Source organism: Microtus oregoni, unplaced genomic scaffold, assembly GCF_018167655.1.
Source record: "Microtus oregoni isolate MIOR12 unplaced genomic scaffold, Mior012 000004F_ref0000308, whole genome shotgun sequence".
In the NCBI taxonomy this organism is placed as follows: domain Eukaryota; kingdom Metazoa; phylum Chordata; class Mammalia; order Rodentia; family Cricetidae; genus Microtus; species Microtus oregoni.
Genome location: NW_024543063.1, coordinates 10,967,792 through 10,994,140, shown reverse-complemented (window position 1 = coordinate 10,994,140; position 26,349 = coordinate 10,967,792). Strand labels below are relative to the sequence as shown.

The 26,349-nt window shown below is 41.9% G+C and overlaps 1 protein-coding gene across 1 annotated transcript in view; it reads left to right on the top strand.

Moving 5' to 3' along the window:
* The first annotated feature begins 652 nt into the window (after positions 1-652).
* Positions 653-26,349, top strand: part of Cab39 (calcium binding protein 39) — a 76,044-nt gene continuing 50,347 nt past the window's right edge. The window contains exon 1 of the mRNA XM_041649983.1: positions 653-1,039. The gene's annotated coding sequence lies outside the window, so the exon portion shown is untranslated. The remainder of the gene's footprint in view (positions 1,040-26,349) is intronic.

Genomic DNA, 26,349 nt, shown 5'->3' with positions numbered 1-26,349 from the left:
CATCAGACCCTCACAATTTTATTCCTCTGAGTATACTTACGGCAGTTGCTATTGTATCACTGCATTTATATTTTTACTTATTCATTCATTCATTCATTCATCTATTTATTTGTTCATATATCTATTTATCCATCCATCCATCCATCCATCCATCCATCCATCCATCCATCCATCCATTTATTGAGGCAGGGATTCACACAGCCCAGGCTGGCCTGGATCTGTGTAGCATAGGATGACCTTGAACTCCTAATCCTCCTGAGTTCACTTCCAAGTGCTGGAATTACCAGCGTGCACCACTCCACTCCTCTCTGGAAGTAGGATTCGTATCCTGGTTGAATCCTTTTTTTTTTTTTTCTGTCTGGAGATGTTAAAATGAAATTGCAGGCTCTTCGCAAGCATGAATAAAGTTTTAAGACTTGAGGAAGCGGGCGTGTGTTCCTTCAGAAACACACAAGAGGGACTGAGGGCCAAACAGCAAGTAGGGGGCACGTCGACTCCAGTTTGGCATCTGCTTTTTTCTCTGTCCCCACCTCTTCCCTGAATCCTGCGATTCAGGTGTCTTGAGTCCGCCAGGACGCCCGGCGGCGCCCGAGGCTGCAGAGGGCGTTGCGACGCCGCCCGACGTCGCACCTTCGGCGGCTGCGCAGTGCGCACGTCAAAGCCGGGCTCGAGCCGGAGCTGGGCGCGGGGCGCCAGGAGCCGCGCGGCCTGAGAGACTCCGAGGCTTCAGTAGCCGCGCGAAGGCTGAGGCGACCTCAGAGGCGAAGGCGGTGCCGGGCCTCAAAGCCACAGCCGCAGCCAGCCCAAGCGCAGCAGCGCGGCGGCCACCGCGGGAACCCCCTGGGCCACCGTCCGCCCGCGCAGCCGCCGCCGCCGCCGCGGGAGCCCGTCGCGGGGAGCAGCTGCGGGCGGAGGACAACGGAGGGCCGGAGCGCCCGAGCCGCGCCGCGGGGACCGAGCGAGCAGACCGAGGCGGCGGCGGCCGAGGACGGGGACGGCGACGACACGGAGAGGGAGCTCCCTGGCCCGGCCCAGCCCCGTGAGTGACCCTCCGGCCCGGCCCTGCTCGCGACGCGGACGCCCGCCGGCTTCCGCCCGGCCCGCCTCCATTTTCCCGGGTGGTGGCGGCGGCGGCGGGAGCGGCCCGGGTCAGCCGGAGCCCCGGGCACCGCCCCTGCCCTCGCCGGTGCTAGGTTTCCGGGGCCTGCCGGCCGGGGCTGCTGCTACCTCGGGGAGAGCTGGTCCGGCCAGCTGTCACTCCCGCCGCGCCGGGGTCTTGGAGCACCTAGCCCCCGAGCCCCACACACCCTCCCTGTTAGCGGGACGCAGGCACTATCTTTGTAGGGACCCTTGCAGGAAAATGCTTAACTGATTTCTGGCTAGGAATTGTGCGCTCGGCGCGTTCCCGGGTTCGGTTGGAGCTAACCAAAGCGCCGACTGCGTGCCGGTGCCTTAGCGACTTCGAGGTGAACCCAGCCAGGAGGTGGCCTCCCCTGGGGAGCTTTAACGTTGTGATGTGAGAGATAAGACCGGGTACACAAATAACCGCGACACCAGGCAGGAGGGGATAGATAAGTCCTGTTTAAGAACTACCGATCGCTGAAAAGGTGCTGGGGAAGACCTGACCTGTCGATCGTTTGTTTCCGCCTTCCCACGAATCTGGGAGGTTGCCTGGGTGAGGCGGTGCTAAACCAGGTCTAGAAGACTCGATTGGATTTGGGAGGAGAAGAAGGTTGCGGAGAAGGGCGTGGAGGGGCAACCAAGCCGTAGAGGACAAAGGTACAAAGAGCATGGGAATGTTGCTAATTCCATCACCGAGGTCCGCGGTAGGTGGGGTAGTCTGAAGAGGCAGTTGGGGGTCAGATCTTTGAATGGCGTGGAGGAGCTGTTTGAGCGACCTTCCACGGGAAACTTAGAACTCATTTTTCAGTGACTCATGAAGCCGGAAATGTATGCTAGGGCATATTAAAGGCGCTCTCGTGAAAGACAGGCGAGCAGAGAAGGCCACAGTCGTTGACATGGTTCCTTAAGTATTAGGCAGTTTGAGATGGATTTTTGACAGCTTCCGAGGTGTTTAAGTACATCTGTGTCCAAGCCAAGGAAAATACCTTTTGCCAAAAGTGTCACTAGATACGCGCTTGGTAGAAGTTATGGAAAGAGGTCCCTAAATTTACCTCCTCTTCGCACACAAGGAGTTTGTGTTGGTGAGTTCTTTAAAATTGCTTCAGAACTTCTGGGCCTCCGTGTTGGAATTGAAATTTAAACTGCAAATTTATAAAAAAAAAAATTAAAAAACTGTTACCAATTATCTAGACAGACAGTTGGACATACACCCTTTGCTGAAAGGGTAAGTTTTTTGTTAGTTTTTAGTTACAAAAGTTTTGGATAGCCAGAAGTGAAAGTTTTTAAGCTCTATTTCATAGTTAAAAAAAAAACCAGCAAGTAATTAATAACTGCTAGAAGCCTACAGTATATGAGTTATGGAAATGACTTAGAACTCAATATTGATTTTGCAAACTCTTGTATGAACAAGGAAATACCTACTTTTTTCAGTTTTACATTTTTCTTTACCAAAGTAAGACATGATCTAGCTGATGCTGGTGGTGAACACTTTTAGTTCAGAAAGGCTGAATCTCTGTGAGCTTGAGGCCAGCCCAGTCTGCAGAAGGAACTGCAGACCAGATAAGATACACAGTGAGACCCTGTTTTGTTTTTTTAAGATATGCTCTTTGAAATGTGGAAGTAGGAGTCCCTCTCTCCTTTCTCCACTTCCCTCCCTACCCCCATATTTTGAAACAGGGTCTCACTGTGTAGCTCAGGTTCTTCTCCAATTTGCCATCCTCCTGTTTTGGGCTTCCAAGTGCTAGGATTACAAAAACAACTAGTTTTTTTTTTTTTTTTAAGTTATCTTCTTAATCTTACCTCTTAGATTTTGTTGCTGTCAGCATTTTTGCATATTTCCTTTTTGTTCTTTTTTTATGTCTATTTTCTTTACGTAAAGAGATATACTGTGTGTATTTGTTTATTTGTTTATTGGCATTTTGAGACAGAATCTTACTCTGGCTCAGGCTGTCCTGGAACTTGCTGTGGAGGCCAGGCTAACTTAAAAACTACAGATAGTTTTCCCGACTTAGCCTCCTAAATGCTGGAATTGCAGACATGAGCCAACAGCACCACTATGGAAGTTTTCCTACGTGTTTGTTTGCTTTTTACCTGAAAAGTTGCATTGTTATTTACGGTTTCTTGTTGGGAGTATATTTATTAGCTTCTCTTCAAGGTTTGGGCGCATTGCTGCTTACTGAATGTGTTTTCATTTGGCAGAATGCATGTATCTGATTATGAGGGATGGAGGAGAGCACACAGCAGGTGCTTTTAGAAGGGTAACTGAGGGGCTGGAGAGTGAATATTGCTCTTGCAGAGGACCTGAGTTCTGTTCCCGTTGTGTTTTCAGAGTCCAGTTGGGTTTTGTACAGCTCCAGCGGCTCCACACACTCCATGGTCACATACCCACGTGTGTACACAATTAAAAAGAAAATTAAATGAAGGGCACTGTGAAAAGATTACATTCATGGCTGATATATTGTCTCCTGTACACTATAATGTTGTGACCCTTCCTACCCTCTACCTACTACTAAAATATGGTCTCTGTACTAGGGCTGTCCACAGGAGTATGCTTTTTAATCATGCCATTAGAAAGATTCAGGCTGAATGCTGGCACACAAAATTTAGTGAAATGATATGCTGTCATTACAAGGGAGCATTTTTTTTTAAATGTAGCTTAGTTTAGTTTATTGGCATTTTAGACTGTAGGTCCTTATATTAAATCAGCTATTATTCCTTTGTGTTTTGCTGTTTCTTTTTTGAACGCTGTAGAAAATGAGATGATGAAGCAGACTGTGCTTTTTGTTGTGTTTTTATTCCATACTGGCCTTGAACTCAGATTTACCTACCTCTGCCTACCGAGTGCTGGAATTAAAGGAATATACCACCACTCAGCTTTGTTCCTGTTTTGTGAGACAGAGTCTCATTCAGTAATTCATACTGACCTAAATTTAACTTTGTAGTTTAGGCTGGCCTAGGATTTGTGGTAATCTTTTTGCCTCAGCCAGATGCTGGGATTACAGATATGTGCCACCACTGCGGACTTGAGTTTTCATAAGATTAATATGAAATAGTTTGAACAGTCCAGTTACTTACTGGGTTTGGTTTTATAATTTGTCTTATGTGAATCTTTATTGTATATTGCAAAGTGTATATGCTATATAGCATCTTTGTTATTTTCTAATACTCAAAAATTTTCTTTTTGTCAATTTTTGTTAAGTATGGATTTTTGTAGCATTTGCTGTATTCTACCAAGGTCATAATTTTCCTGAGAAGTTGATCACTGACTGTTGATACTTGTCCTGCTGGCTGTATAAATAAAACTATAGATATAGACAGACAAAATCACACTCCCCTCCCCACAAGCATAAAAGAGAAAAGAGATAAAATCTAGTGATAGACCACAATTTCAGGTGGCATTTTTTGGGTGCCATTACTGATCTTTTAAATCCTACCTCTTAAAAAAAAAAATCCATTCGCCTCTTTTTCATGTGTCATTTTAATAAGGTGTTTGCTTTTTATCATAGATAATATGAATAGTATCAATTTTTATTTTTGTAGACAAAATTTCTCCATGTGATAAAGTTTGGGAAAATGAAATCTCTGTGGATCCCTGAACTAGGTTACTTCTGTCTTTGGATGCTTTATTCCAGGGTGTGAAGATACTATACTGTATTTGTGTCTGTGCAGGACAAACCAAGTAGCTGAATTTTCACAAGGGTATAATTACTCTTGTTTTTTGTCAGAGAAGACGGATAGTCAAACCTTTGGTAAAAGAATGTGTGAGCCAGGTGGTGCTGGTGGTGGTGTACGCTTTTAATCCCAGCACTTGGGAGGCAGAGGCAGGCAGATCTCTGTGAGACCAGGCCAACCTGGTCTACAGAGCAAGTTCCAGGACAGCCAGCGCTGTTACACAGAGAAACCGTGTGATAAACTTGTGTGGTTTTATTTTTGTGTTTTTTGTTTGTTTTATCTGGGGTCCAGGTATGTAGCCCATAAGAACCTCAAATGGTCCTTGTGCTTCATCCTCATTTGAGTGCTTGGGTTATAGACATGTTACCAGTATGGTATAGTGCCTAGCTAGAGTAGTCTTATATGGAACTGTATTTAGTTTCGTTTGTTCTTTTGAGACTGGGTTTCTGTATATAGCCCTTGCTGTTACAGAAGCCTGGCCTCAAACTCAACAGAGATCCTCCTGCCTCTTCCTCCCTAGGGCTGAAACTAAAGTGAGTGCAGGAGCCACCACACCTGGTTTTCTCACTGTCTCATTTTAGTGGTTGTGATGAAGAGAACACACGGCATTACTTATAGACTAGTCTGCTTCTCAGACCATCCAAGATTATGAGAAGAGTTATTGAGATTCTTGGTAACAGAGTTTAGATTGAAGGTTAATGGCTCATTGCCGTCAGCATCGTGTGTGCACAGGCGTATGTGTTGGTGTGTATAGTCCTCTGCCATTTTTATCTTACAGAACTTAAGTTTTTGCTGTCATTTTAACTTTCCCCAGAAAGAAAGGGAGAGGACGATAGACTTGTGGTCTATAGCAGCTGTAAATTTAAACTGGCAGAGGAAGGGGGGAATGGCATGCAGAGAATTGCAAGAGGTTAGTCAGGTGTGAAGTAGCCGCGAAGGAGAGTGCTAAGGTCTGCCCAGGCCATTTCTGGTGACTGTATCCATTACATGCCTATTCCTTGAGTATTTCTTCTAACTTGAGACCTGTCACTCTTGAGTGGATTGTTTTAAGCTGTAGGTTTATGTTTGCTTGTTTATATGTATATGTTTTGGGGGGAGTGGGAGACAGGGTCTCATTGTGGACTAGTTGGCCTCCAGTTCACTGTTATAAACCAGTCTAGCTTCCAGTGTATGATCTTCCTCAGTTTCTTAGGTACTGGCTGGCTTACAGGCACGCACCGCCACACTCAACTGTGTATGTGCACACACACACATTTTCAGTGCATATTACAGAGAAAGGAAACCTAGTTAACCATTGTTTAGTGGCACCCTGGTTTTTTTGAGCAATTATTCTTTGGTGCATTCTTCAGTGGGTATATTGTTGACTAAGAAAGTACAGTGATGTTAAAACATTTATTAATTTTATAATTTTGATAAAATGTTTGCCTGAGAAACAAAACAGGTTTTGTGACTTGGTTGATACTTTATAGCTTTGTCTAATGGCCCATAACTTGCCCTCTAACAATGTGCTGTTAATTGTATTGGTCATAGTTCTACCCCCAAACCTGCTGTATCAAGCACAGGAAAACAGCCTAAACAGGTTGTGGTTTATAAATCTATGTTGGCCCACTCTTGGTCTCTGGGATTTGGAGGACAGGACTAATCTCAGGGTTAAAAGTGTTGTGCTTCAATTGGGATCTTTACCTCTCCTTCAGTGGGTTCTATTACTCCAGGCAAGTTCCTGAACTCCCCTTTAGCTTAGATTCCTCAGATAGGAATGGTAGGACTACATTTGAGAGTTGTAGGGATAGTGGCCCTGGCACATACTAACTGTCCAGACATCATAAGTTTTGTGATGCTAATAATAGAAGAAACTTTAGAACTTCAGAAACAATCTACTTAGAATGGTTCTTTCTGCGGATGGAAACACTGAAGCCTGCTCTAACTAGAGGCAGTATCTGGTTAATTTTGCAGGTAGGGTTTTCTGCAAAATCCAGCCACTTGTCCAGGGTTGCTCTACAGCTTATGAGCTGTGGGGTTGGAACTGGAGCTAAATATCTTTGTTCTTCATGTAGATTGTGTGAGTGAAATTTTTGTACTTTATGTAGTAATATCTTTTTTGAACCTCATTATTTTAAATGACAATAATTGTATTCAGGCCGGGCGGCGGTGGCGCACGCCTTTAATCCCAGCACTCGGGGGGGGGGGGGGGGAGGCAGAGGCAGGCGGATCTCTGTGAGTTCGAGACCAGCCTGGTCTATAAGAGCTAGTTCCAGGACAGGCTCCAAAGCCACAGAGAAACCCTGTCTCGAAAAAAAAAAAAATAATTGTATTCAGTATATGTTAAATGGCCTTTTCTTTTTTTGTTTTAGCATAGAAGGGTTCATAATTTTGTTTTGGGTGACAGTATGAATATTAAAGGTGAAATAGAGAACCAGGGGAGACGAGCAAAGATTACTAGATAAACTTCACATGGCTACTGTTACCTGTTGACATATTGGACAAACCTCTAAGGTGGGTAGTGTTGTCTCCATCATTACAGATGAGAAACCAAAGTGGAGACTTAGCTAAGGGCATACAAATACTGCAGCTGAGCTGGGATTGGAAACCAGGTCCACCCACTTCAGAACAGGAACTCTCTGGACTGAGCATTACTTCATCATCTGAGATTGTTTTACTTGCTCAGAAAGGCTTTGGTTTCTTGTTGAGCATTTTTGTGTTAGTGTTCTAAAATGGTTTATAAAGGCAGTTGAGGATTTTTAATTGATTTCTAAACAATAGCCACATGTTATAATCCCGAAAATGATGGTTTGTTTTAAATGCTTTAGTTGTATAGTCATAATTGCTCAGTAGTGTATAGTTTAGTTAGACCAGTGGATAGCGTTTACTTTTTATGTTACTCCTACTGTGAGGATGAGAAGCATGTGGGCAGTAGGCAGGGCTGGGTTCTGATGGGATGACTAATGATGTTGTCACTCTGGGTCAGTCATCCTTGATTCTACTAAGAGGCCTAGGCTGGAAACTCCTCCAGTCTATATTGCCCTATTTTCTGTAATCGTGTTTTGGGGGTTTGGCTTACCTTTTTTCTGTAGGGTTTTGTTTGTGGTGGTGAAGGCTGTTTCTTTATGAGAACTTGAAAGCATGTGACTGACTGCACTTGCACATTTTTTTCTCCCAGTTGGTCAGGTGCCTGGATTATTTCACACTGTTGAAGTACTCTGCATAGGGTAAAGGTGAACAACAAAAAAGTCTATTTTGTAATTCTCTACTTTTGTAGTTACAAAATGTTGAGAACTAATGTTAAATGGTAGTAAAGTACAAGTTTAATAAGTCAGATAATGATTAACAAGTTCTCAAAGCCTCCCTCCCATGAGTTGCTTTGTCACAGTTGTGAAGTCCTATGAGCTGTTTGGGGGAAGGGAAAGACATGAACCAAAGACAGTGAGTAGAAGGAAGGACCAGACCTGGAGAGTCAGGTTGGAGATAGCAGTTCCTAGCAGATGTCTCCTGATGCTCTACCTGCACTAAGCTTCTGCACCATCTGAGCTACCACGTCTTCCTATCTAGGATTATAACAGTGGCCAAAGACAAGGTGACACATATGAGTAACAACCCCTCAGGTAGCTTTTGTTTGATTCATATGCTATAAACTTTCTGCTAAATCCTGGTTTTAAATGCTGGCTTCAAGAAATTGTTGATCTATCTAATCAACCCTTTTATGCTGTAATGGCAAACTATATTCTAGATAGGTACTCCTGACAGGCAGGCAGGCAGGCAGGCAGGAATTGGCTCACCAGTACAATCTATACAGATCTTCTCGCCCTCACCCCATTACAGGATCCCTTTATCCTTTGTTCAGCCTTTATGAGTTATATTAGGTATATAAGTTGTTTGGAATTGAAAGTTTTGGGGTTTGTTCTCACTTTTGAAAACTGTTTTTGGGTTTTTTTTTTTGTTTGTTTCTTTGTTTTGTTTTGAGACAGGAATTCTCTGTATAACAGCCCTAGTTGTCCTGGAGCTCACTATGTAGACCATGTAGGCCCCACAGAGATCCTCTTCATCTGCCTCTCAAGTGCTGGGATTAAAGGCATGTACCACCATGTCTGGCTTGAAAAACTTTAAGGTATCTTCTTGCTTCCCTTTGTTTTTTTTTAAGGGAAGAAAACATTTCTGTAAATAATAAATGATCCAGGCATATGCTAGCGTGATAATATTTGTAGTCAGCTGAGATGAACTGCTTAACCAAAGGACATTTTCCTGTTCACCTGTCCCTGCTGTGTTTGCACTGGAAAGTGATTTACATCATAGAAAAGATTGTAGTAGAAAGGTAAAGGATCCCGCTTTCCTGGTAAGCTTATCAAGTTGTGTTTTGTGGAGTATTATTAGTTTTTGATGGTAGCTCTGTAATTTGGGTCTTTTTAGGGGAGGGAGACAAAGTCTCATGTCCAGGCTGGCCATGAATTTTCTGTATAACTGAGGATGACTTTACAGTTTCCATTTTTTTGCTGCTGTTTCCCAAGTGTTGGTTATAGGTATATATTACAGTTTGTTTATTTTGTTTTGTTTTAGTGATCCCAGAGCTTCATGCATTCCAGGTGAATACCACCTTAGCCCCAGGTTTTTAATTTTAACAGTGATTATCTTTTCTGTGGAGCGTGTCAGAGAAAAATAGTGCACATTATGACCCTTTCCAAGGACACCATAATGGGCAGCACTTCCCAGCTTACTGAGGTTACTTGATCATAGTATAGTGTCCCTTTCCCAAGGAAGACCCACAAAGACCTTAAAAGAGAGGTTCCATTGGAATAGTTTGAGAAATGTTCTCATTGCACACTTAATGGTATGATTTTCATAGCATTATTTCCTGGTAAAGATGTTAACTTTTTTGTTTTGGTTTTTTTTTTTTTTTTTTTTTTTTTTGGTTTTTCGAGACAGGGTTTCTCTGCGGCTTTGGAGCCTGTCCTGGAACTAGCTCTGTAGACCAGGCTGGTCTCGAACTCACAGAGATCCGCCTGCCTCTGCCTCCCCCCCCCCCCCCCCCAGTGCTGGGATTAAAGGCGTGCGCCACCAACGCCCGGCTTGTTTTGTTTTTTTTAATGGCAATCTTACTCTGTAACTCTGGCTGACCTAGAACTTGCTAGGTAGACTAGGCTGGCCTAGAACTTTGGCAGTTTTTATTTCTTACTTCCTGAGTGAGCTTTACAGGTGTGTGCTACCACACCCAGCTGGGAGATGATAACTTTTTATCAGAATTAATATTTTTGTCCTGAAGTGAGTATTTTGCCTGCATTTATGTGTACCACATGCATACTAGTAACGGTGGAGGCCAGAAGAGGGTATCAGATCCCCTAGAACCAAGGATACATGTGGATGCTGGAAACCAAGGCCTGGTCCTCTGAAAGAACACTGTGTATCTGCAGCCCATGAAGCAGAGCTCTTTTATTAAACTTACTCTATATGATGCTTTCCAGTATTCTAGATTTGTTAATGCTTGTTAAAACTATTAGAAACAATTTACTATGCAGTTTGAGATACATTTTTAAGTTACATGAGTTATAAACACAGCTGATAGAAAAGAGTGAGGCTATACTATAGAGACAGTTCTGTAGTGAAACAGTTCAAAAGCTCAAGGCCTTGAGAAAGTTATATGCTTCTGGGGATCACATTGTAGGCACATTCTTCCCTATTTTCTTGTTGGTGAGATAGTAAGAGTAGACTGCTGTCTGTAAGGAAGCTGTGAAGGTTCAGTAAGAAAATGTGCACAGAATCTGGCATGTTCCAGGTTCCTAGTACATGGTAGCTGTTATGGTGCCTGAGGCTCTCAGAGCTCTTTTTCTATGCCATATATACTTTCAGAAATATTTGATGACTATGGAAATTCTTTAAGTAAGCCCACTCTTTGATCTGTAGTTGAATGTGTCATTTGTTGTGATGTCAGCAGAAAGGACACACTTAAAAGTTTTACCTCCTAGTTACGAGCTTTATGGTACAGTATTGCACAACTAAAAAGTTTTTCTTTTACACAATTCCTTAAGTAGGCATGTATTAAATACAAACGTATCCATGGTGCTTGCATGTAATCCTAGCTCTCAAGATGTTGAAGCAGGAGGTAGGTTCACACATTTGAATTTAGACTGGGTTGCATAGTGAGACCCTGTCTAGACAAACAGTGTGATTAGTTTCTTATAGTTCTCACTTTTTTAAAAGTGATTTATCTTTATTTTATGTGCATTATTGTTTTGCCTGCATGTATGTCTGTGTGAGGGTGTGTGTCCCCCACCTCCAGCTTAATTGACAGGATTTCATGGAGGTGCGATGGTTCCAGCCATGTGGCAGGTAGTAGTTGTATCATATTTGTGTATGTGTCTGCAGGTACCAGGGAGGCCAGAAGAGGGTGTCAGATCCCCTGAAGCTAGGATCCTCTGGATCTGGAGTTACAGTTGTAGCTGTCATGTTGGGAATTGAACCCAGGTCCTCTGGAAGAGCAGCCAGTATTAACCACCAAGCTATCCCCAACCCTACTTCATGTATCTATGTGGCCCGTAACACATATGAGTGTTCTGGCCCAGGAATAAATTCTTCCTCGCTTGACTTTTTTTTTTCAAGACTTTAAAATAAAGTTATGTTTCATAATCCCTTGCCCCTGCAAAGGTCAGGTGTGGTAGCATATGTCTTTCATTTCATCACTTGGGAGGTAGGTGACTCTCTTGAGTTTGAAGTCAGCCTGGTCTACATAGAGTGCCAAGACAGCCAAAGCTGCATAGTGAGACCCTTGTCTCAGAAGTGTGTGTGTGTGTGTGTGTGTGTGTGTGTAGTGTATTTAAATGTGGGTGTGTTCACATAAGTTTAGGTGCTTTGCTGGGACAGGGGTGAAGAAACACTTGGAGCCAGAGTTACCAGAGGTTGTGAGCCACCTAACATGGTGCTGAGAACTGAATCCAGGTCCTCTTCAAGAGCAGCAGGCACTCTTAACCGCTAAGCCATCTCTCCAGACCCCTGGTGAACATTTTTTATGGGAGTTCTGGTGTACCTGGGGAGGGCTTCTCTGATCAGTAAAGCAAATAGTCAGTAGGGTCACTAATCTGGGCTAAAATAAGACTGTAGAGAGCATCCTCTGCACATGCCAGCTCAGTATGAAAATAACACAGGAATTCTGTGCTGGTGTAAGCATGAAGTCTGAGATAAAAAATAAATAATGGACAACCTATACATGAGTACCAGTTGCTGATATGTTGTCAAGACCTATATAAGTATTCAGCCCATTTATAAGAACCCAATGTTTTCATATGATCAGTAAATTAAACAATACCCTCAGTTATAAATTAGAAAGGGTCCTACATCCAGAACTCTGGTGCAGAGCTTAACCTTGTACATGACATAGCTTTTTGTCTTGACAAGACTGGGATAATAGACCCATTCTGGAACATAGCCACACCAAGCCTTCTGTTTAGGCGGTGAGTTACCATGAGTGCTGATTAAGGAGCTGAGAAGAAATGGAGTTTTACAGGAAGACTCAGAGAAGTTCAAGTGTAGTAGTAAGGGCAGCGGGGCTGCGTCCCCAGCACCCCGGCTGCCTGACTAGCTTATGCCCCGAAATGACAACACACAAACTGTATTCTTTTAAACACTGCTTGGCCCATTATATCTAGCCTCTTTTTGGCTAACTCTCGCACCTGAACTAGCCCATTTCTAAACATGTGTATAGCCCACGAGGTGGTTTACCAGGGAGATTCTAGCCTACCTCCATTCTGGGTCAGAGCTTCATCATGTGTGCCTCAGAGAGAGGGGAGCATGGCGTCTCTGAGCTCACTTCTTCTTCCTCCCAGCATTATTCTGCTCTGTTTACTCCTCCCACCTATGTTTTAACCTATGAGGGCCAGCCAAGCAGTTTCTTCTTCTTTTTTTTTTTTTTTTTTTTTTTGGTTTTTTTCAAGACAGGGTTTCTCTGTAGCTTTGGAGCCTGTCCTGGAACTAGCTCTTGTAGACTAGGCTGGTCTCGAACTCACAGAGATCCGCCTGCCTCTGCCTCCCGAGTACTGGGATTAAAGGCGTGTGCCACCACCGCCCGGCAGTTTCTTCATTTTTTAACCAATGACCTTCCTCCATCATTCAAGTGCTGTTCTTCCAGAGTGGAAAGCTAAAATGTACAAGCCACACATCTGGAAATTGATACGATTGCCGTAGTCCACAGCCAGGTGTTGATTTCTAGAAGCTCCAGGCCATTTATTAGCTATTTCCTTTCTTTCAGGATTCTAAGCAAGGAAAGCCTTCATACACATCCCGCCCCCCAACACACACACACACACACACACACACACACACACACACACACACACACACAGTTTCTCTGTAGCTTTGGAGTCTGACCTGGAACTCACTCTGTAGCTTTGAACTCATGGAGATCCGCCTGCCTCTGCCTCCTGAGTGCGCCGCTGCCACCCCTCCCCTGGTGCATTCATGCCATTTTAAGTTGGAATATTTTTGATGTTTCTACGAAATAATTCTATTTTGCTAGTTAGGTTTTTGTTTTGGAGTTTTTTTGTTTGTTTGTTTAGTCATCTTGACACAAGCTAGAGTTAATCTGGGAAAAAGAAACCTCAGCTGAAAAAAATGCCCTCATAAATAAGTTTGTCCTTTAATCAAATCTGTGAGGCATTTTCTCTCTATCCCAACACTTGGGAGACTGAGGCAGGAGGATCACAGGATTGAGGCCAGCCTAGGTTACAGTGAGATTTTACCTTTAAAAGGAAAATTTTGCAATATTGCTATTTTCTTCCTTTACTTAGCATGTTTTTATTCTGGCCAGGACAGCAGGACAGTATGAGGTACCAGCTATGTCCCTTATATCATTACTTTGTTTTCCAAGAGCTTGTGCTCAGGAAGAATGCTGGTTGGCACTCCCTTTTTGGAGAACACTAAACCAAGAAAGCCCAAGGTTAAATGTCCACCAGTGCCAGACCCAGGCTCTGTGGCTCACATCCTAAACCTCTTACTCCAAGTTGCTCTGTTTGTGTTACTAGAATAATAATCTTCCCAGGTGTGCTGTGAGATAGTACAGGTGAAGTGAATAGAGGAGAACCGAGCACACAACAAACAGCAGGTGTTACCCTCTTTAGCGGGTCCCTGTTTAGCTACACTTGCTGGTATTTTATAGTTTCTAGAGCCATTTTGGAAAGTGCGGGGATTATCAGCATGATGTTTCACTTCACCTAGCCGGTTATAATCTTAAACGTACACACTCAGTTAAAGAGCTCCAAGAATTCAGCTCAGTAGCCATATTTTATACAAAGATACTTGATTTCTTTTTTTTTTAATATTTATTTATTGTGTATACAATATTCTGTTTGTGTGTATGCCTGCAGGCCAGAAGAGGGCACCAGACCCCTTTACAGATGGTTGTGAGCCACCATGTGGTTGCTGGGAATTGAACTTAGGACATTTGGAAGAGCAGGCAATGCTCTTAACCTCTGAGCCATCTCTCCAGCCCCGATACTTGATTTCTTGCTAGCAGTATTACAAATGTCAGGACAGAAATATTCTGGCTATGAAAAAAATAAATATCTAAATATGAAATATTTGGGATCACTGAAAAAAAGCTAAACTCTTTTTAAAGGATTTGTTTATTATGTGTATAGTGTTCTGCCTGCATCTATGCCTGCAGGCCAGAAGAGGGCATCAGTCATTACAGATGGTTGTGAGACACCATGTGGTTGCTGGGAATTGAACTCAGGACCTTTGGAAGAGCAGGTAGTGCTTTTAACCACTGAGCCTTCTCTCCAGACCAAAAAACTAAACTTTTAAGAAACTGTACAGTCATAAAAAGTGGGAAGACTAAGCAAGAAAAAATCCCTCATTAGTATATTAAATTGTATTTAGTGTGCATGCACTTGCATTATGTGTGTAAGTGCTTGGACATACACATGCCATGTTGTGCCTATGGAGATCAGAGGACAGCTTGGAAGAGTTGGTTCTCCCCTTCCAGTGTGTGGGTCCTGGGGATCGACAGCAGGGCCTTTCCATGCTGAGCCATCTCAGTAAAACCCACTCATGAACCTCAAGATATTTAAGAACCTATTTAATGAGTGCAGTCACACTCATAAGGGGGAAGAGGAGAAACGGTATCTCTAGCCCTAGCTGTACTGAAACTCACTATTTAGTCCAGGCTGACTTTGAACTTAAGAGATCCACCTGCCTTCGCCTCCCAAATGCTGGGATTAAAGGGGTGCGCCAGCACCACCTGGCTCTGAGAAAAGATTACTTAGTAAGAAACTTTTAGACCGTTGGGGAGGTTTTTTCTTATCCACATATAGTGCTGGGAATTCTACTCAGGTACTTGCATATGCCAGGGAAGCACTGTGCCACTCAGCTACATACCCATTCCAGGAAATCAGTTTCGATAGATAAGGTACATTTTGTATGTGACTATTCCGGGTAGAAGAATAGGTTAAAAGAGAATTTATGTGGTTACTTAATAAGACTTTTGAATGACAGAACAAGACTTCTTCCCATTTCTTTCAAATGATTTAAAGGGGGTGGGAAGTGTGTGACAAAGTGATAATAAAAGGTTGATATTTATCTCAATCTGGTAGAAGTGCTGAGTTGATCACTGCCACTTGCTTGCCAGCTTTTCTTTTTGTTTTTAATGTCCCTGGTATTCTATTCATGTTAAATGGAGACTCAGAAAGTTTGCCTTAGAGTTTTGTTGAACACCTCTAACAAACAGCAAGGCCTGGTGGGGATTTGGTCTGATGAGAACATACACTGTTAGCTTTGTGTTCTTGAATGAGCAAACTGAGCAGGATATTGGTGGGTTATTGACGGAACAGAGCTGTTAAATACTTTTCAGATAAATTATGTTCTAAAACACTGGGGAAATGTAGTATCTAAGTAAATAAATGCAGGTGAACTAGGTGGAGGCATTAAGTTGATATTTTGAGAAGTGGTATTGTTCAAGGCTAATTGGCTTGAAAACACAGGGTAAATGCATACAGTTACCAGTAAGGCTTTATTTCTGGGAAATACTATGGCCTAGTTTATATGCAGGTTGTTAAGATGTTCATTTTATGTAAACCAGTAAAAATACATTTTATTTTTCATACTTACTATAAATTATTGCCAATTAAAAAGGTTCTTACTGGTTATGTAATTGTAGTTTCAAACTCTGAATATGCTGAAAATTACTGAATCGTATGCTTTAAATGGGTAAATTGTGAATTATATCTCAGTAAAATTGTTATTTTGAAGTCTGTTTTAACGGCTGAGTGGGAGAAAATGGTTTGACTCTTTAAATCTTTTCCGTTTTTTTTTTGTTGTTGTTGTTGTTGTTATCGTTTTTGTTTGGGAGGTGGTTCGAGACAGGGTTTTGCTGTGGTTTTAGAGCCTGTCCTAGAACTAGCTCTTGTAGACCAGGCTGGCCTCGAACTCACAGAGATCCACTTGCCTCTGCCTCCTGAGTGCTGGGATTAAAGGCGTGCGCCACCACCGCCTGGCAATCTTTCCATTGTTAAAGGTATTTGAAAAATGGTTTTTCAATTTGTGTTATCCTTGTTCTGTTGGTGTCACCCCCATTTTGTTGGTGTGTTGGTATTTGGTGCAGTGTCACATGTGGAAGGTGAAGTTTGTATTACTACCTTAGTGATAAAGGAGAAGTGAAGTCATCTCTTGAATAGTGAGTTCCAGAACATTGGGTTCAAGACACTTGGTATCATCCAATGCTGTACACATAAACACCATGTCTCATTGTTGGCTTTTATGTAGTCTTCCATGTTGTGAAAAGCAAGCACAGAGGTTCATAAGCCATAGTAAAATAGCTCAGTTTGGAGTAGAAAAGAGATCATGTGAAGACACTGGGCTTTTAGGAAATGCAGTCAAGTCACAAGGAAAGTGCTTGCTTAGCATGCATGAGACCCTGGATTCTCTCGCCAGCACCACCAGAAAAGAGCAAGTTCCATGAGAAAGATGAAAAGGGGAAAATGGCATTCAGTCCACCATCTGGAATGGATGGATGCTGATGGGAGATTGAAGCATTGGGTCATGTTCCTCAGGGGAAATGTCATCCAGTCTGCCATCAGGATAGACGGATGGATGGATGGATGGGAGGTTAAAGAGTTGGGGCATGAGCATATTCTCCTGGAAACGTAAGGACTTGTTAATATTTGCCAAGAGAGACTTGTTTTCATCACTAAGAATATGTAGGCACAGGTGACCCTGTGGAGGGCACTTCTTTGCTCTTGCAAAGAGTGTGAATGGGAACAGAATGGAAAAGTTGACTAGACCAAAATGGCAGGTGATAAACAAATGTACTAATTTCTGAGGGAAAGTATGCGTTAGTGTTTGTCTTCCTGCAGCTGCCCAGCTAATCTCTCTTGGTTCACCAGATTGCTCTGGTTTAGAAGACAATATGAATTCTATCATTAAATGATGCTAGAGTCCTGCTGTCTCCACCTAGTTTGACTCTAAGGCATTGATTCTGGAGCCATCCAACTCACAGGTCCTTTGAAACCAAAGCAATTTTTTGTTTGTTTGTTTTTTGAGACAGTTTCTCTGTGGCTTTGGAACCTGTCCTGGAACTAGCTCTGTTTGTTTGTTTTTCGAGACAGGGTTTCTCTGTGGCTTTGGAGCCTGTCCTGGAACTAGCTCTGTAGACCAGACTAGTCTCGAACTCACAGAGATTCGCCTGCCTCTGCCTCCCCCCCCCCCCCCGAGTGCTGGGATTAAAGGCGTGCGCCACCACCGAAGCAATTTTTAAGAGATTTGTTTCTCAGAATGAAAGCTGTGATGTTAAGGTATGTCTAACTATAAAATGTTTCAGGCTTGAAAGAAAAAATTCTAAGAAATTCTGCTTACATTCTCTCTTCCTTTGGTATTACATTCTTCTCAGGAATAGTTACAAAGAGAATTTGGAATTAACGGTGTTTTTGTTGTTGATAACTTTTGTTTATCTTGTATAATTTTGTGTGTGCGTATGTAGACTATGTGTGAGTTCGTGTGTGTGTGTGCGCGCGCATGCGTGCGAAGTATGCATGTTAGTGCATATGTGTACATGTGTTCAGAGGGTTGGGGGGCACATATCATTTTTTAGGTGTCTTCCTCAGTTGATGTGCATTGTATTTTGGGAGTGGGGTAGAGTGGAGATTTTTATTGTTATTTGTTTCCTAAGATAGAGTCTCACTATATAGCCCTTCCTGGCCTCACTATTTAGAGCAGAGTGGCTTCATTCAGCTTTGTTTTGAGAAAAAGACTACACTGAGCCTCCGAGCTCAACTTTACTGAAAGAGCCATCTCCCCAGTTTATGGTTTGTTTTATTTGGGCCTGGTGTTTAGATTTTAGAGACAGAATTTTCCTATGGAGCCTGAGCTAGCCTCAAACTCATGATACTTCTTTCCTCAGCTTCCCAAGTGGCAAGTGTAGTGCCGGCTTTCAAGTAATTGCTTGTTCCTGTATTCACTTACCTACATATTTATATAATTTTTAGTTGATTTGTCTATATCATCTGGATCTGCAAGCAAATGTATCCAAAGGGTATATTTTGCAGGGTCGTTTTAGGAGTTAGGTTTAGGATAATCATGAGAGAAAAATTGCATTTTCTTTTATTGTCTTGAACAATATTCTTTTACTTTGTGAATAATAAGCAGACGATAGTTTTTGTTTATTTTTATTGGTTCAGCACTGGAACTTGAACCCAGGACCTTGAGTATGCCAGACAAACACTACCACAGAGCTCCAAGCCCAATGTTTCTCAATCTTTTAATGGCACATTTTTAGCCCCTAAGTGTGGGTATGCAGATTATATGGGAAAGCCAAAGATGATGCCACTGTTACCACTAGGCCACTTTGTTTCCCTGGGAGGTTCAGAGGAGAAATGCCAAACTTGTGCTTAGAGCTGCTCTTGTCAGGAAAGATATCCATAGCAGCGAAACCCAGGTGTGTGTGTGTGTGTGTGTGTGTGTGTGTGTGTGTGTACACGTGCGCGCATGCACTCATGTGTTACCCCACTCCCACCTCCATAAAGCAGGGATTTTAGTAAGATTTTATCTTGGGAAATAACTGAAATACTTAGGGCATGGGCAAAACCAGATGTAGCTGGAACCAGGCCATAAACATTAAGGTAGTCTGTTCTTACTGCATTTCTCTGCTTATTCCATCTTGTACAGAGTTCTCACCTGGCCACCTGCATTTTATAAGTGGTTCCTGGCTAGGTACTGGTCTCCCAGGTTAAACGTCTGGTTTGCCTCTTTCAGCTACCATGCAGGTCAGCAGTGAATTGACCCATGTAGACTGTCACACATACCATTCGAGCTGTATGAGTGGTACATGACAGGGTAGGGATTGATAGAAGAACATAAGAGGGTAATAGAGAATGACCTGTGAACCAGGAGTAGTGGTGCATGCTTTTAATCTCAGTGCCCACGAGGCAAAGGCAGGTGGGTCTCTGAGTTTATAGCCAGCCTGTTCTACAGAATGAGTTCCAGAACAACGAGTTCTCTATGCAGAGAAACTCTGTTTTGGAAACAAACAAATAATATTAATAATGATGATGATAATGATAAAAATAGGGACCTATGACCTTTCTAGCAGAGGATTATTGGTGTGTTAATCTGGCTTGTTTAGGTGTCTAGGATAATAGTGTAATAGATTTCTTGGTTATTTATCTTCTCCAGATGACTTGTTCCTATTTGTTTCTTCCCCTTTATCTCAGATTTTAGCCTTAAAAACAGACTTTTTTTTTTTAAAGTATACATATCTTCAAGGTACCTGGGGAGTATGCAAAGAGTGAACTGTATGTAATCACAGGCACTCAGTCCCGTCTCTGCCACCACCACTAAAAAGTCACAGTACTTACATTTTTACTCAGTGTTCCTGGAGTGTAGAAGGAGAGACTGGAAGGCAAACTGTTTGTCTTTGGTCGAAACCAGTATTTGTTGATTGACAGAGTTTTTGTTTACCTCACCATTTGTATATTGTTTCCCATTTACATTGTGTTTTTGCCTATTGCTTGCTACCCTCATCTCTTATATTCTTGGTACTTTCTTAATGTCCTTGATGAAATGAGACTAGACTATGAAAATGATATGCAAATTCACCTTGGCTAGTAATTTATGAATGGAAATTTTTTTACTGCTTGAATAAAATATATTTTGTATACCTGGTAAAAATAATTTTCTATGAAAGAAGACATTTAAAACTCAATTTCTGCTGTGCCTTCCATTAACAGCAACTTAAACAATATGTTACATAAGCTTGGAAATATTTGTGGTTTTTCTTAACCAGAAAGAAAATTGATGGGAACTAAATAAATGTACAAATACATAGACAGTGTACACAGTAAAGGAGCTGGGCCTGCTCTTTTATACTGCTGAGGAGGCTGGACCACTGTCAGAGCTAGAATTTGACTTTTTTTTTTTTAAGATTTATTTAATATATAGGGGTGCTCTATCTGCATGTATGCCTGTACACCAGAAGAGGGCACCAGATTTCATTCCAGGTGGTTGTGAGCCACCCCATGGGTGCTGGGAATTGAACTCAGGAGCTTTGGAAGAGTAGCCAGTGTGCTCTTAACCATTGAGCCATCTCTCCAGCCCCTAGAATTTGACTCTTAAGAAAACAAAGTCCCCTATTTTGATTTTGCTGTAAACCATATATATCGATTGCCTTAATGTACTTTCTTTTCTCTTTTTTGACATAGGTTCTTCTTAGCATTGTTTTCCTAATTTCACCTCAGGTAGATAACTGATACACTGAATTATGCAATAGTATGCAAATTTATAATGGTGCTAAGATTAAAAGCTTATGTTTGTACCCATATGCTAAACTTAGATTCTTTTAAGTGTCCCTCACTGCTGTGATCTGGATTTGATTTTAGTCATCTATCCACATGTTGAAGACTTGATCCTCAATGGATAATGGTCAGGCCACCAAGAAATGGGCCTAGTGCTCCTAGGTCATTGGGAGTGAAATTCTTATTAGAGGGCCTCCTTTTCTTTTTCATTTTCTGTTTGAAATGTCACCAATAACTGCTTTTTTCTGCCTTTGTTACCTAAGACAGCGAGTGAGTGACACCACTGAGGAGGCCCTCATTAGAGGTGCACTGATGCAGGTGGTAAACCCTTGAACCTCTAAAGCTGAGCTAAAGAAACATGGTTCTTAAGTTAGCATGACTCTGGCATTTTGCTACAGTGATGAAAAGGTGACTGGACACCTATCGTCATTTTAAGAAAATGGGAAAAATTAGGAGTATTTTTCCTTCTCTGTCTTTACTGACTACTATCCATAGAAACAAGATAAGGAACATAGAAAAACAGGACAAATTGACTCTCTTGGATCAGGGTTAATACCCAAAATAAACACATATTTTTAGTATTGTTAGGTGAAATCCCTCATTTGGCTTTGAGTTGGGTAGCTAGAATAAGGAGTCAGTTCCGAGCAAGACTATATGTAAGACACAAAACAAACTGGTCACTTAAGAGAAACATGGAGCTGGGTGGTAGTGGCAGCACTTGCCAGCACTCATGAAGCAGAGACAGGAAGAGTGAGTTCCAGGTCAGGCTCCAAAGCTACACAGAGAACCCTGTCTCAAAAAAACGAGAGGGGGAGGGGAGACAGACCCCAGGAGCAAGAGAAAAGGAAGTATGACTCCTCCAGGAATTAAGAACGTCAGTATAGTATTTATAAATGAGCTATTCAGGCTTAAGTGTAACATATTTTAGTTTAAAACCTAAAAAATAATATTGACCCGGAGTGCAGTATTGTTAAATCAGTATTTTTCTAATTGACCCAGGCCCACTTGTGATTCTTCCATCTCAGCCCCTGAAGTTCTGGGGTTGTAGTAGGCTTCCACCACTACACCATGTTAAAGTCATTGGTTTTATGATGCTCTGGAACTGTCATAGAGGCCTTGCAATCAGGCCTCTGAAAATCTTATTAAAGTTAGGTACCAGAAAGGTTCAAGGTTATAATCTCTGGTAACTGCCCTGGCTTTAACAATCAGCTAGTCCTAGTGGACAGTACTCATAGATACCTCTGGAAAGAAAAGAGCTTCCCCAGAGCTTGAGTTCAAATTAGGTGCCTACATTGACTTGGAGGGCCAGGTCTATATGCCTGTAATTCCAGTACTTGGGAGGCAGAGGTAAGGGATGGATAATGAGTTTGAGTTTGCATACATAAGACTTTGATTTCAAAAAAAGATTATTCATGATCTAGAAATCCATTATATAAAACCCGATAGGAATGAAGTGTTTAGTCTGGAATAAATTGACCTCTTACTCCAGAACTCAGCTAGCACAGACTTGAAAGCACCATAGCTAATACCATTTCAACCTGAAGACATTTCTGAGCTCACATCATTCATCTCCCATTAGTTTGAAACAAGTTCAAACAACCCTATTTGCTTCACTCCTAGAACGCCTGTGGGAATCCAGTTTTAATCAGTGTAACTTCCTGTTCAAACCACCATGATTCTGACACTTCAGTTAACAATATTTGGAAGAGTTAAAAAAAATAATAAATCAAAGAAATCCTGGACATGATGGTGCTGCATACCTTTTATTTCAGGAGGCAGAGGCAAACAGATCTCTGAGTTCTGGGATAAATTGTGAGAGTGTCTCAAAAAAACTAAAAATTAAAAGAAATTTTTTTAAAAAAAGAGATGTGGGATATGCACATATGAGAATGATGTATGAGAATGGTGATCTGTATGTTTGATTCGTTCCTTTGTGTGCAGCAACACTCAGATACTCAGTCATTGTAGATACTTGGGGTAGTAGCATTCAATTCTGGAAAAAGTGAAGGAAAAATAAAATTCTATGTTGAAAACTTATAGAGGGGAAAAAGTTTTCAATGTAAGAAGCGTTTCCTGGTTCGAGTGTCTCAGCTTAACATCTTATGCTCTCTTGACTGTAAGAAGCTATTGTTTCCTACATTTGAGATAGAGATTTCAGATGGAAAGGCGGATTTTCCAGTTTGACTGTATTGCGCTGTCAACACATCAGGAGTGGAATGTTCTTTGAGCAATAAAGAAGGCATGTGGCCATTCTGTAAACAGCACAGAGCTTTTCAACTTCTGCCTTCCTTTCCACTCCATACTTTTATTACCCACAGAGCTTGACAAAAGGACAAAAGTAATTTTGTTTCCATATCAGACTTTAGATTGTAGCATACAGCTCTCTAGCTGACTTCTAGCTTTCATCCAAAAGTGTCAGTGTCTAAGAGCCAGTTCAGGGAACATCTTCACTTTGATGCCTGCCTTTAGTATGCAATGTGCCTTGCCTGTCTTCTGAACTTGGTACTGGTAAGGGTTTTCATCTAAGATATAGTAATGGGGTGTTTGTTGGTGTCTGCTCTGTGTACCTCTCTTGTTATTCTACTTCATATCATGACTTCATCTTTCTAGATCCACGAACTGAGTTTTCTGTATGTGGTAGAAAATTTTATTTTCTCAAAAAAAAAGCACAAGCAACCACCAACTTTTATGTGATCCTGCCAGCTAGTGACAGCTGTGAGGTTTAGTTGCTTCCTTTGATGTTAAGAACTATTTAGCCTCATTGTTTTTATTGAGAACTCTTCTCTCAACCTAGGATCAAGCCTTCATATGCTAGTTAATGTGTCTTGGAGGATAGAAAGGATGTGCTGTGTCTGGGTAGAAGAAAGGTCGTCTTATGTAGAATGTGGTTTTACCTAAGTGGTTTTCAATCTGGGTTGTGATCCCTTGGGGTGGCATATCAGATATTTGCATTATGATTCATAACAATAGCAAAATTGCAGTTATAAAGTAGCAATTAAAATGATTTTATGAGCTGGGCGGTGGTGGTGCATGCCTTTAAATCCCCGCACTTGCAAGGCAGAGGCAGACCGATCTCTTGTGATTTCGAGGCCAGCCTGGTCTACAAGAGCTAGTTCTTTTAGCTACACAGAGAAGCCCTGTTTTGAAAAACTAATAATAATAATAATAACCATCATTTTATGGTTGGGGGTCACCACAATATGAGGAACTGTGTTAAAGGGTCACAGCATTAAGAAGATTGAGAACCGTCATGCAGTTGAGCAATCTTTCTCCAGATATTTTTGCTGAAGAACGCTTATTTACACTAAATACCACAATTTGACAGCCTTCAGGTAGTTAAAAAGAAAACAAACCTGCAAATCTCCAACTATGGTGGTGCAGTTTGGGCAGGTTTTGCAGTATGTTTGTGCTTTTGTGGGCATTTGGCCAGAACAAAAATAGTAATGCCAGATCTTGAAGCAGAGTGATTATTTCCCAGATAAATTCATATCTGATTCTGTAGACATTTAAAGCTGTGAGTTTAAAGTTTTTTCAAAATACAGTTTTTTACCAGAATGACTAAAGGCAAGCTTAGAAATTACCTTTGCAAGTGTGACTTTTTAGTCACACATTTCTAAAATACTTCATAATAATATGCTAATAATTCTTCAGCCTAAAAAACCTTCTAAAAGGTAGTTTTGTCTGATGTTTTTTCTCATCTGTTTACAGTTCAAGTTTGAATATTGCATCCTTCTTCAGGAATTTGCTTTCTAAAGGGCAGGGTTGGCTATTTGCTTTTCATATTTACAAAAATGTGGGCAAGACCATGTTTGCCCATGATCATATGGACTGTGTTTGCACAGCCTTGTGGCAGAGCAAGTAAAACGTTTACCCTGAAGAAAAAGTAGTTACAGTTCCTTTCTTGAAGATTGATACTTTCTCGTTCTCTTAAATATTTTTTCACTACTTTATTATGTGTGGGAACATCTCACTTTGTACATGCAGAGGTCAGGGGACAGCTTGCAGGAGTGAGGTTTTTTTTTTCCTACCACGAGGGTTCCATGTATTAGACTCAGGCTTGGTAGCAAGTGCCTTTACCCACTGAGTCATCTCATTGGCCCAGTTTCTCATTCTTTTTTGATTTCATGTGTGAGTATTTTGCCTCCATGTATATGTATGGACGATGTGGGTGTGTGGTGTCTCTTGACATCAAAAGAAGGTGTTAGATTCTCTGGAACTGAAGTTGCAGATGGTTATGAGCTACAATGTGGGTGCTGGTAACTGAACCTGCTGGGCCATCTCTCCAGCCCCAGATTTCTCATTCTTTTGTTTTGTTTTGTTTTGTTTTGTTTTATAAACAGGGCTTCTCTGTGGTGTACCTCTGGCTGTACTGGAACTCACTTTGTAGACCAGGCTGGCCTCAAATTTACAGAGAGCCTCCTGAGTGCTGGGATTAAAAGTATGCATCATCAAGACCCAGCTTTTCATTTTGTTTTAGAAATAATTGAAATTAACCAGGCAGTGGTGGTGCATGCCTTTAATCCCAGCACTCGGGAGGCAGAGGCAGGCAGATTTCTTTGATTCTGTCCCGGAACTCACTCTGCAGTCCAGGCTGCTCTTGAACTCACAGAGACCTGCTTGCCTCTACCTCCTGAGTGATGGGATTAAAGGCATGCACCACCAGCACCCAGCTAATGAGAGCATATTTGTAAAAACAAAAGGGGAGGTGTACAGTATTTCACAGATCCATAAGAAAAAGACAGTGGGTAATAGGGATTGAAAAAAAATACAAAAAAACAAAAGAATTGGTTAAAGGGGTGGAAACAAGTGGAGGATCAAGACTTTTGTTGGTTTTGTTGAGACAGAGTCTCATGCAATAGATCTGTAGGCCTGGAAATTTACTCTAGCCCAGACTGGCTTGAACTTGTGATCTCCTACCTCAGCCCATCAAGTGCTGGGATTATAGTCATAACCTTCTTAGTTTGATAGTCTCAAACTGCTGCTTATCTGAATCACTCTCACACGCTCCGTGACTTCAGCTGGTCTACAGAACTTGTTCTCTGGCCAGAACAGCTCTTTGTTTACTTATTTCTTAGGAACAGATTTCTAGGAGGGCAGATCAGGAATCATTTCCTCAATTTTTTATGAAGACCAGGAAGCTAACATCAGCTCAGTGACTCAGAGGGGGTGGCTGTGAAGAGGATGAGGTTTCAGATTCTTCTCTCCACACAATCAGGATCTTCAGGGAGACTGTACTGTACCTAGACACAGTACAGTTGGCTGGGTCTTAATGACCCTGGTAAGTATTGTTAGATCCATCATGTTGATGTAACCCATCAAAGATTACTGTAGTTTATTAGCTATGAATTATCTTTAAAGAACTTTCTTGTCAGCCACTTACCCTCAAGTAATGGACTATGTACAAAAAAAGGTAGAATAAATGTGCTATTACTTCCCTTTTATTTTCTTTTTTTCTCCCTTTTTTGTTTTTTTGAGACGGGTTTCTCTGTATAGCCCTAGCTGTCCTGGAATTCACTCTGTAGACCAGGCTTGCATTGAACTCAGAGATCTCCCTGCCTCTGCCTCCCAAGTCCTAAATTAAAGGTGTGTGCCCTCATGCCCGGATGCTACTTTAAAAAAAAGAGTTACTGTTGTTTCTCTATGTTTACAATTTGTATGTATTCATGTATGAGGGTCGTTTATGCCAGGACTCACAGGGGCTTCTCCTGTCTCCAATTCCTACTCTACCTCATTGTTCTCAGGGTCCAGCTTTTATTTGTGCCTCAGGCATCTCACTGGATTTCAGCTGCAGGTTCTT